Raw genomic sequence first — 10484 nt, forward strand, 5'->3', positions numbered from 1 at the left:
TGAGGTAACCTTGTACCTCTCTAGCCTCTCTGATTCACAGAGTTACATGTTACACAGTGATGTTTCTACACACACAACCCAAAATTAAAGTGCTGCCCTTGTTCCCACTATGTTCTTTTGCAAGTCCATACCTGACCTCCTGTCCATCTTCACTCATTATCCCTATCCCTATCATTAGTCTTTCCAACAACAACATCACGTGTGGATCAGCTCCAATTTTGTTTAACTCTGTTTCAGCTTGAATGTCTCTAGCACCCTCCATTCCCTCCTACCCTTAAAAATGCCTATTAGAGCTGGAAGTTAAAAGAGACAAAAATGCAGCCTTGAAATGTATAAATATGAAATGTAAATATTTTTCAGCAATAATTTTTGCCTACAAACACTGGCAACACTATCACCTCTTATATTAGTCTAGTGGAATTATTTAAGATCTCTTGGTAGAACAGTTACATGAAACTATAAGGGCTAAAAAACACCAACAATGAAACAACCCACAACCCCCAAACCCTGATCTGAAGCTTGACTGCTAGAGAGCTTTAGGAGGCTTTTTTGAGAGTCGGGGTTTTTTTTCCCCGTTTAATCACAGAATCACAGAATCAGCTGAGTTGGAAGGGACACACAAGGATCATTGAGTCCAACTCCCGGCCCTGCACAGGGCCATCCACAAGAGTCACACCATGTGCCTGAGAGCATTGTCCAAACACTTCTTAACTCTCTCAGGCTTTGTGCTGTGACCACTCCCCTGGGGAGCCGGTTCCAGTGCCCAACCACCCCCTGGGTGAAGAACCTTTCTGTAATATCCAACCTAAACCTCCCCTGACACAACTTCAGATCATTCCCTCAGGTCCTGTCACTGATCACCACAGAGAAGAGATCAGTGCCTGCCCCTACTCTTCCCCGTACAAGGAAGTTGTAACTGCAATCAGGTCTCCCTTCAGGCTCCTCTTCTCCAGGCTGAAGAGACCAAATGACCTCAGCCACTCCTCATATGTCTTCCCCTCAAGGCCCTTCACCATCTTTGTTGCCCTCCTTTGGATGCTCTCTACTTCCTTAAAATGCAAACCCTTGAATAATGAAAGGTGTGAAGCAGGTTGAGTGGAAGGATGATGGTGTAAAGGGAAACAGTTTTACCTACAGCAAGAGCAGGAGTTTAATCACTTTGCTGTTACAGCTCAGCTCTCTGTAAGTATGATGGTTTCTTCACCATTGCTCCAACACACGGTTGGTGCTCTCCCATGAAGTTGCAGGAGAACCCAGATAACAGACTGTTAATCCAAGTTAAGGTTATTACAGGTTTCTAGAAGAAATGGATTGTTCAGAGATGCATCAGTATCTCAGTCTAAACCTTTAATTGACTCAAACGTTTTGGTGTGTTGACAGTATCAGTGGAGAAGCCAAAGACACTGAATGTGATGACACCCTTCTGTCACTTCCTGCTCAGGTGTGCTGAAGGTGACTAAAAAAGCAAATTAGTGGGGCAGTCCATGCAGTTACAAAGAAAACAAATATGACTTCATCCCAAAGCTTGTCCAATAGGATAGTGCTATTGCATGTGGTAAGTTACACATGGAAACTTAAGTATCTCCTTTGTAGGCAAACAACATCTCCTTCATGTAGCTCATTACTATAGCCTCAATCTGACCACATAAGAAGAACAGAAAACTTTTCTGTCTCCAGTGAGTTGGCATCTGGTTTCGAGAATAGAATTTCATGCTTTATATTTCTATAATAAGCCAAACAAATCATACTAATTCAAGAGTAATTGTGGATGCCAGACAAACAAGAAACACCAGCTTTAGAACGTCTTCTAGAACTGGCAAAAGTATTATTCAGTTCTGACCATTTGGTACATTAGTTTTACAGCATCCTAGTAAAATCATTCACAATGGAAAAGGGAGGGAGGGGTGCTAATGGCACACAGCAATAATAGCCCTTTTAATGAATACTGTAATGACTGTGAACTCTACACTGTGATTCACAAAGTCACTACACTTTACACAGTTCAAATGTGCTTCACATGGTCGGGTTCTCTCAGCTGTAGCCTCCCTTTCTTATTTAATTTCCCATACTTGTTCAGGATTTCTGGGAACTACTGGGAAGCCTAGCTGAGGGAAATTCCTAGCATGCTCCAGAGGAAGAGCACAATTGCTGACTCTGTGCAAGGTACCATCAAAATATCTCATTTACATATTTTTAAGTACACTTCACACTCATCTCCAGCATCCCAGGGTAAAAAAGACAAAAATCCTTTGCTCCACTGAGGACATGGCCTACGATATACTCACTTGAAGCAAGACATACTGGTTCACATTTCCACACATCCAGGCAGACTTGCCCTACCTCACCCAAAGGTGTATACCCATCAGCTGGCTTCCCAGCATGAATATATTTCTACTACACAACCCAGTTACTTCTTCCTTCTGCTCATGGAAAGGACAGGTGACAGAGGAAATACAGGAGGAACAGCTCACACCTCTCCTAGTGACTACTGCCAGCCTTGGGTGTTTGAGGTATCTTAATTCTGCCCTGGTGTGTGGGTCTTAACTCCTCTCCTTGTGGTTTTTAACAACTAATCTTTGTTAAAGTTGTTATTCTGGAACTAAAATAAAGTCACCTGGGAATTTTACCTCTAAATAAAGTGTTTTCTCCTCCAAAGTAAGAGCTCCATGTCCCAAGACAGACTTGTATTTTCTGCTACTGCATTACCTTTCTTCTCTGCCTATATAAATTGGAGCTTCTTTCATTACCAGAAGAAAACATAGCTATAATATTTACTTGTTTATAGAAGAATTGGGTGTCACTCTCTGGGTTGATAGCAACCACTCTCTGGGTTGATACTCTCATTGGTATGCAATGTGACATACTTTATTGAACAAAGTCAAATTTTCATAGGCAGCATAGTTTGTAGATGAGCCATGTCAACACACACCCACACTGAAGTAAACGCAGGAGAAACAATTTGCCAATAAGCCCTTTGCTGTTTCCCCCTCTCACTTGTGCAGACCCTTCCCAGGGTCATCCTGGATCTCTCTTTCCACTGGGTTAGCTCTATGCCAGAGTTGTGAGCTGAACTCACCAAAGGTACTGAGGAGCTGGTGCAAGAGCCTTAGAGGAGAAAGCCATGTTCCTTTTGGCAGTGTTAAGCTGTTGGATACACCTGGCTATATTAGGTGTAAGGCACCCTCCGCACAGCCCGGCGGTTCACAACAGCCGCGTTTGCCCAGCACTCGGCAAGCGCTGGTGGATGCTGGCTGGCTCATGGTGTCTTTGCCTGAGAGCTGCCCAAATGAGACGTGAGGTTCCAAGAAGCAAAAAGCTCCCCAGGAGATGGGCTCACTGCTGCCCAGGCTCACCGCTCCTCCGCTGCGCACAGCTCTCCCAGATCTGTGCGGGGCCGCATCCCTCCCCGCCTTCCGCAGCAGGCCCTGCGGAAAGCTCCAGCCGTGGGAATGCTCCTTTCGTAGGCTAAGAGCAGCGGGAAGCGCACGGGACGGGCAGCACGGGAGAAGCAGCACGGGCTGCACCAGCACCCGCACGGTGAGGGGCACTGGGGCGGGGGGCGGCTGTGCCGCCGAAGGGCTGCCCGGCACAGCTCCGCTGCAGCCAGGGCTCGGCTCGCCCCTCCCTGCGGCAGTGCCGGCCCGCACGGGGCCCGCAGCGAGCCCGGCCCGTTCGGGGCGGGGAGCGGAGCCGGGATCGCCCCGTGCCCCCGGCCGCCCCCTCCACGCGCGCAGCGCGCCCCCTGCCGCCGCCGCGCCCGCCCCGCTCCGCCCCGCTCCGCCCCGTCCTCGCTGTGCCGCCGAGCCACGAGCTCTCGTTCATCCAAGTCCCACGGCCCCTCGAAGGTAACAGCGATCACCGGAAGGGGGGCTGAGGAAGGGCTCGCTTCGCAGGAGCGACGGACTTGGTTGGTACCTCTCGAGTGTTCTCGCTTCTTTCAGAAATACGTCCTCAAGGAATTTTAAACTGTTTTGTCTGGAGGTTAGCAAATGCGGGGCTGCTGCAACTAACGACACCACTGTGTTCCAGGACGTTATGTATTTAGACAGACCGCTCCTGCAGAATTCACATGGAAACAACTTCCTCTTCTACATAAATACTTTTTTCTCGTGATGCATTTCTTAGCTTTTCCAAAGAATCACAAGCTTTCTACTAAGTAATTTATTCCACGGAGTGGTTTATGTTGTTCAGAGGATTTGCAATTGCTTTCTCTCACAAGATGTATTTGCTGTTACACACTCTAAGTACTTCTCCCACGGATAGCTTATGCTACCATGCCTGCAATCTTGGGCATTTCAGGAATCTTCACTAGCAGCCTGGTACAAACTCCTGAGCGGAGTGTGGGAGCTAGACTTCTATTCCACAGCAAAAATTTTAAACACAAAAAGTAGCAACAACATTTGTAATCTATCCAAACATGAGAACCCAAGGGGTTCACTGTGGACAAGTTGTCAGAATTATGAGAGAACGTGGGTCCTGTGAAGAAAAGCACCAGATTAAACTGGGATTTCTCTTCTTCCCCTCTAAACATTGATGCCACTCTTCTCTCAAAGTTCACACTACTGTACATCGCTGGTCTGTCTGGTAGTGCTCTCTGGACTGTAACTCACCCTTGCAGATCTGCGTTTCCAAACGTATTTCCCGATACTCAGGTTTCAACCTGATGCACTTAAAACCTTTCATTTCAGTGCTGCTGAGCTCACTTCTGACAATAGGAGTGACACGGGGTTAAGAGGGATACTTGTTCAGCCTCTTGAAGTCAGAGACTAAACTTTGAGTAGAGGAATAAAAAAGCCACTTGAAAATGTCTCACTGTGTGTCTGTAGTGTGGATGTGTAGGAAGAATTGCCTCTGCAGGGAACAGTTGGAGAACAACTTTGGTAACAAACTGTGCTGAATTCCAAAGATTATGTCATACAGTCTATTGATATTTTTAAGAAATATTTTTAGTTAGTATTTATATTGTAGCAACATATATAGACCCTCCAAGATGGACTAGGGTTTCACTACAAATTCACAAAGCAAAATTATAATCTTTCTTCTGATGAGTTACAAATCCTTCTAGTATAAGCACAGTAGAAAAACCATTGATCAGCTTTGCCTATGCCTAAGGAGTATAAGGCTTTGCTCATAGTTTAGCAAACTGTCAGTCGAGTCACAGTATCTATTTCTTCATGAAAACCTCGCTAAGTTGGTTTAATAAAAAAAATAGCTGCCCTTGGGCTTTCCTTGAGACTGCAGCAATTTATATGTCTTATTTATTTTTATTTATTTAGCCTTGTTCATTTCAATCCATTTTTCATTTAAAATGTAATATTAACTCTAGGGCTACATCTTCCTTAATGCTACTGGGATCTATCTGATGACTTCAATAGAAGCTGAGAGCTGAGCACTTTCCAGCATCAGGTCTGTAATGCAAGGGAATGCATATGCGGGAGAAGGCATAAGGAAGCCCAGCTATTTGCAGGACAATCAGCATGAATAGGAGCTGCAGATTTGCTCCCTGGCCCCAGGGAACAGTGTGAGCAGTTAGGACACTCATTCACATACATTGCCTGTGCTGGCAGGTGTGAAATCGTACCATGCTGGCTCAACTAATAGGTATTATTTCCCCAGAAATTTCTGGTTTTGTGTTGTCTATAATTTGCAGGATACAGACTATTCATATGCCCACACATATCCTATGTTGGTGTAATGACTCCTTTGCGAAGACTGAGGATTTTTGGAAGGGTAGTTTCATACCTTCAGCCATGAAATCAGGCATGGAGGACAAAAACTTCATTTATGATCATCAGCTTTAAAACTCAATAATATTTTTTTTTTATTTTCAATTAATAATTAAAGGACTAAAAGTTTCTGGAGTGAGGATTAGTCCCACTGATTTATGTATCCTTTCATACAGTAAGAAAAACCGATCATATGATCTTGTCCTTACAACAAAAACCTGTTTAATAAAACTGTGGTGATTAATGACCATAACTTAGAAATTAGTTTGGAATGGTGGCATTCCAAACCCTCTCTCCGTTACTCTGCAAGATGGCTGATGAGAGAAAATCCTTCCTCGCTGTGCTCAGCCTCAAAAACACAATGAAGCTTTAAATGTATCTTGTAGGAGTCCACACACAAATTGGGATCAGGGATTTCCCTCATGTTTAATTAGCAATCTGAGGAGAGAGGACAACGACATTTGTAGCAGAAGGTAGTGGGCCATAAAGCCAGGCATGGTGGCAGTTATATTAGATCGGCTGGAGATGAGGAAGCTAAATTATGAAAGAGGCTAAATTACGAAGGACTATAAAGGTAAAGTTAAAACCGCATTTCCTGCGAAGCTGCAAAGAGCTAGGACAAGGACTCTGGGAAAGATGGCACAGCTAATTAACATTTTACTTAGTGAATTACTTTAATGGCATTGTAAATCCCAGTTTAAATTTCTTCCTGAGTAAGGCTGGTGTTTTTTGAGGTTTTTTTTCCTCTTCAAGACCTCTCCTGTTTTAATTGATTAATAGGCCATTCTAGATGAAGATAACAAGGAAAACCTGGTATCTTGAATTAGCAGAACTTATTCATTAGTCCTAGATAAATCTTTAACGGGTGTTAACAAGAGAACCCTTTATTATCAACTACTGATTTTCTCTTCCTCCAGTAAGTGACTTTCTATCTGGTCTTCTTTACATAAGAGCAAAAATATCTTAAAAGCTATCCATGTCACATATTTAACTAGATATGTAAGTATTATCAGTTTAGTGATCGGTGTTGGCTTACAATAGGAGGACTAATCTTTCTTTCTTTCTTAAACTTTAGACAAATAGTTTGTGTGAGAAAGAGAAGGAAAAATAGGATATCAGAAATTTCCAAACCAGTGAATTTGAAAGGCTGGGTGAAACAAATCAGGAAAAGGGTGTGTAGACCCTGCTAGAGGCAAGAGATAAGGCTGTAGATGCTGGCTATGAAAACCTCGCTTGTTTCACACTTTAAATGTCTGCCCTTTATTTTGGTGTAAAATGAAGAGGGCGGGAATAAGACTAAAACAATAACCCCAAAAATCATCCAAAGATTTAGAAAACAAGCACTGATCATTTTGTTAATTCACTCATACTTTGTGAAAGATTAACTTGTTTTGTGTGATCTTTCTTTTCTTAAAATACAGCAGACTTTTGCATTTGCCAAGTAATTCTTTTCAAAAGAACAGCTACCCAGTTTGGGCTAGGTGCAGCTGAGATAAGGGTCAGGACAATCAATTAGTTGGGTAGTATGAAACAAGAAATAGCTCTTTACATAAATATCACACAACTGGATACTATACACAAAGTTGGACTAGTATAAGAGTGACAACCGTGGTTCCTGCAAACTACTAGCTCACCACAAGAAAAAAAGGTGCACAAGAGTAAAAGCATAATATTGATTGAGTGGCTAATGATGTTGAGTACTGACTATTACGTGCTGATAAATTATATGGTGTATAATATATATGTATAGAGGTAACTTATATTGCACATATCTGAGAGATGGGTTGTAAGAGTTCTCCCAAACCAGGGTGCTGCAATGCCTCAAGCACCCTGTATCGTCTTGTGCTATGAGCAGCACTGCTGATTTCTCTGCAGGTAGTCTGCATTTAACAAATGCTTTAAGCATTCCAGGAATTGCAAAATAAAATTACAAATAAATTGGAAAAAAAAAAAGTAGTCATGCTCTTCTAGTGGTGTCCAGTGAAAGGACATGAGGCTACATGCACAAATTGCAATACACAAAGCTTTTCTTAAACATCAGGGAAGAACTTCTTTCAGTCAAACACAGGAACAAGTTGCCCAGAGAGGCTGTGGAGTCACCATTATTGGAGATGTTCAAAGCTTAGCTGAACACAGCTCAGAACAATTTGCTCTGTTTGACCCCACTTTTGAGCAGGGGCTTGGACTAGACCGTTTCTAGAGATCCCTTGCAATCTCAGCTCTGCCCTTCTGTGATCCTGTGAAACTGAGGTCAGTGTCTCTCATTCCGTTTAGTATTCTTTGGGGTAAATTGAAACAAAACATGATTTTTCAAATTATCCTCATATCCCATCAATGCACATGGTGGCAGTAACTTGTCAGCAGACCTTTCTACTACTTAACACTGATGTACCTCTTCACCCTAAAGCAAGAACCCAACACATACAATCTTCTGTAGTACTTGATGCCAAGTGTATGTAAAAACTAAAAGCTGAAGGAAGTTCAGAGGAGTAAGAAATGTCTTTGAGAGCATGCATTTTGTCTTCCTTTTCCTTCCTCTCCTTTCTTCTCCTGCCTTCCTTTTCCTGTGCATGGTACTAGGGGCTCAGGTAAATGTGGATGTCTACTTTTTTTTTTCAAGAGTGCACCAAAATGAAAAGAGGTGAGTTCTCAGTAACCCGTAGCTTTCTAACTTGTCCAAATGATTTCTGTACAAAACTACTACACCGTTTGTGCTGGCTTTGAAGTTGCCATCTCTTTGAATCCTGAGGTTTTCCCTGCACCTTCCAGTGCTAAGAAAAGCAGATGTGTGAGTCAGTTCAATCCAAAAGAAAGGAGGGCTGTGAGGACAGTAGAAGCTGGGTTTGTCAGGAGAAAACCCATGACACTTTGTTCTTTCAGTCAGGTGTGCACCTGAAACCACTACCAGGAATTTTGCAGTGGCAAGAAAGGAGAGTGGAGATAAAACAATGCTGGTGGGTGTGTGCATGTGAAAAGTAGAAATCTAGTTTCTTCAGACTGATGGCGGACTACAATTTCCTGCAGCAGATTTTAAGGAAGGAACAAAGAAAGAACACCACCACCACCACCTCCCCCCCCCCCCCCCAATAAAACAGCTAAATCTGAGGCATCCAGAGCTTGCAAATAATATATATTCCTAAACACTTGTTATGGATGCTTAAAAATAACTTTTGTTTCCAATTGATGGTTTTACATTTTTAAAATTAAACCTTTTTCCCCCTTGCTTTTTAAATGTGTCTAGGAAACAGAATGGAGTTCTGAGCATGGGGAGCAAAATGGGGTGCATAGGGCAAGAAGATAAGAGATTATTAAGGGGACAAATTCTGCTGCTATTTGGATAGGGGACAAAGTTTTCTTTTAAACACTTTTTCACTGGGCAGCTTTCACGTCTTTATTTTTCCTTGTTGCTGTATTTTTTTGTCAAGCTGTTAATGGAAAATAATGTAAGTTAAGTAGATCATCTCATTCAGGATAAAGAGAACTATAATAAAGAAAACACAGGGCTGATGCAGTATATTTGTATTGTGTAGCACCTTTCACTGAAAAATAATGAAATATGAATGTTGCAGCAAAGTCTTAAAATATTAGCTTTAAGCCAAAGTATGGGAAAGCAGAAAGTACAATTGAAAATTAGGTGATACTTACAAACTTAAAAGTGCCTTTTCTGTCTGAAATTATATAATTGCTTGCAGTAAAAAAAAAGAAAACCACAAAAATGAAACAAGGTTGTGCAAGATTATTTAACTATTATCACTGACCTGAACCAAAAATTTTATCTCAATAAACAAGAGAGACTCGTGACTTTGTTCTTGTATTTGACAAAGCTCATTTACACTAACACCAAAAAAACCCCCTTCACCCAAAATAATCCAGTCAGGGAGCCTCAGTGCCCAGTCCCACTTGCTCTGATGGCAATGTCAGCTCTGATGAGAATTCAAGAGCAGGACTGAGTGCATGTCTAACATGTAGGTGACATTAATATTTTCTCCATGCAAGCTCAGAATATAAAGTATAACTGAGTTGTATACTTTTCCTAAAAAAAATAAAGAACACCATAATGACTCACTTCTTTTTTTTTTAAAATTTTATTATATGTAGCTTTTATGGAGGGACTAGGGAGACTTCATTCTAATTTTGAAATCTTGTTCTTAAAAGCTACAGACCATTTTCCCACGCTGGTACATGTGTCCTTCCAACTATAAACAGAGGGGCAGAATTTAAACGTAGAGTTCTGGAAATCTCTTTACAATATCTAAAAACAGCCTTTCAGTCTGTGAGAATTTTGCCTTGATAAACTACATCTTGTAGTTTGTTAAAATAGGAGTGCTGAGTATGACTGGAGAGAAGGAAATCCCAGATCTCCACAAGTAAATTTGTTGCTATTTCTAATTTCTAATTGTTGCTATTCCTAATCTCATCATTAGGGCAAAGCTCAGTACTGGTGTCTTGAGACTTGGACTAGACTGACTTGGAGAACACTTGATGTTGAGGTAGAAGAAGAAAGTATTTATTAGCAGGAATCTTATATCAGTTTTTATATCATGGCAATTTGGGATATGAACAAACAAAGCAATGGCATAGTAAGAACTGAAGGTTAAAGAGGAATATATACTTGCAGCAGCCTTGGAAATACTTATAAGGTAAATCTGCACTTGTAGTTAACATAAAAGGGGAAGCAAAGGTAATGTAACAGCTGAAAAAAAAAAAAAAGGAGTGAGGAAGAGGAGATGATCTTGTCCTGAGTACAGAAGGCCTGTG

This window comes from Coloeus monedula (assembly GCF_965178545.1).
Source record: "Coloeus monedula genome assembly, chromosome: 6".
NCBI classification, from domain to species: domain Eukaryota; kingdom Metazoa; phylum Chordata; class Aves; order Passeriformes; family Corvidae; genus Coloeus; species Coloeus monedula.